The sequence below is a fragment of the Acomys minous genome (assembly GCF_964271855.1).
Source record: "Acomys minous genome assembly, chromosome: 10".
NCBI classification, from domain to species: domain Eukaryota; kingdom Metazoa; phylum Chordata; class Mammalia; order Rodentia; family Muridae; genus Acomys; species Acomys minous.
The window spans coordinates 85,357,406-85,359,779 of record NC_140491.1 but is presented as its reverse complement, the minus strand read 5'-3'; positions in this window follow the sequence as shown (position 1 = coordinate 85,359,779).

Here is a 2,374-nt window from a genome sequence, read left to right as displayed (position 1 = left end):
TATACACAATAAAATAATTTTATTTTGTTTCTGTTTTCAAAGGAAAGGTGACTTCCTATATGTGTAAATTGATAGGATGGTGACATAGGAAGAAAGACTGAAAATGAAGGAGAGAAAAAGTATGTAGGCAAACTGTATGTTATGGCAATAAAGGAGGAGCTTCGGAATGTGAGATCCATTCGGTCCCTGAGAATAAGGTAACCATTGTGTCCTCATCCTTGTCCTCATTGTCACCCTTGTCCTCCTCCTCCCACTGCCCTCCTCCCTCCCTCCCCTCTCTCTTCATAAATGAGGACATATGAGAACAGGAGGGGCAGGCAAAACATGAGTGCATATAAAGCTAGATGCTACAGGATTATGGTAATCAATGCTGAGCAAGCCTCATCTCTCTGAAATATACAGCAAGACCTTTTAAACGTGAATTAAGAATGATTGAAAAGTGGTAAATAGTCTAGAGATTGGGAGAAAGAGAGACTGACATAGTAAAGGTTGAATGTTCATTCGAGGCCAGAGATCATGTGTTTACCTCCACTCATCAGCTACTGGTGTTTTTGTTGGCTTGTTTGTTTTTGTTTTTTGTTTTCCTGAAACACATAGGTGTTGGTGATCATGGAGAAGGCAGTGGGTTGAGTTCTTACAGATTAGGATTTATTTAGTAAATGCTTTTGAAAAAGAGAAAAATAAGAAAGTTGTGGGAATTGTGTGGAGTCTCTGAAGCAAATAGTGAAATTTGGTTTGGAGAGTAAGAAAAGCCAAGAAGAAGTGTAGTGAGGTTTTTTTTTTAAATGTTATGTGAATATGTTTTTGTTTTAATCCTAGGTGTGGGATATGGGGCTGCTTCAGATTGTCCACAGCAGCTAACTACAATTTGTCTCATACACTGGCATGACTTTGCCAGATGCAGATAATTTATATTTTGGAATTCTGAGGACTCTCCAGAAAGTACATAAATGCCAGAGCCCTGAGAGAAGCCAGAGGTGCTCTGAAGAGGTGACTGCTGCTGCTGCTCCTACTGATGCTTTTGCTGGTTGCTGGATTGCTTTTGATGTTTGCTGGATTGCTGGTGTGTGGAGGTAGGAAAAAGAGCCCAATAAAGTAGCCAAAAGCGCAGCTACAAAGAAACTAGTGTAAAAAAGAAGTGGTGGCTTTCATAGTGCCAGAGGTGATATACAGACTGCTTGGGGAGAAAACTCATCAACAGCCTTACTTATCTGTGGGCTTTGCATGCTACACTACCAATCTCACAGGCAAGATGCACCCACTGGGCCAATAATGCCATGGCTTTTGTGGCAGTAACCAGCTGCTTCTTGACTGGATTTAAGGCCCGTACCTCAGGAGAGAATTCATGCTTTGTATGTGATCCTGGTCAAAAGATTACGGCTGGGGATGTTTGTAAGCCGTAGTGGAGAAGATACAGCAGTTGGTTCGCTAGATGGAAATGTGTGCCCATCAAGCTGCATTCTAAATACTGACTTGCATTCGTATAGATTAGTGATTCCATCAGCTTTGGTGAGAAAAACTTCTTTTACCAGTGGGAGGTAGTTACTGCAGAGACTCATACATGGCTAAAGTAATAAGTGACTGTTGATTACTGGGTCCTAATTAGAACATCAGTGTCATCCCGCCAACATTCATGGGACGTTACGAAAGAGTTAAGCAGAAAGAATGTGCTAGCGGAAATGGCATGGAATGCTGTCTTATGGTCATGATACAGCTTTTGCACCCATGAACTCAGAGCAGCTGTGACTACCTTAACAAGACTTACACATGATGGGCACATGGTCAGCTTCCATCACGAAGGAAAAGGGGTGCTGTCAAGGATCTGAAGTTAATGGCTGTGGGGGAAGGGAGAGGTATAGACACTAATACTGTACTCCTGCAAATAACCCTACACCCATGATCCTGTAACAGCCCTAGCTAAAACTAACTGGGTCACCAAAAAGAAAAGTAAAATGGGGACTAGCTTCTAAGAGGAAAGGAGTCAACGGGTGTTAGAAGGGAACAAGAGAGGGGAAGAGAGTGTGAATCTGATCAAACTACATTATTTACACGCATAAAATTAATGCTAAACATCATTATGTATAATAATACATGCTAGTGATCTTTGAGTTTAAAGGAAGAGGTGATGGGAGCGATTGGTTAGAGTACTGACACTATTCAGATGCCCCGTTGATTTTTTTTCTGTCAGATACTCAAACAAATGAACTAGAAAATGAAGGACTGTTAAAGAATGAAAGTTAATGTGTTTTTAGGAGTTGTCCAATAATAATAAACCATAGTGACTGACAAAAATCTCCATTGGTAATAAAGAGACCCTTGGCTACCGATTTGCATACATTTTTACTTAACTCCTCTTAGTACTTTTACAGAAAAC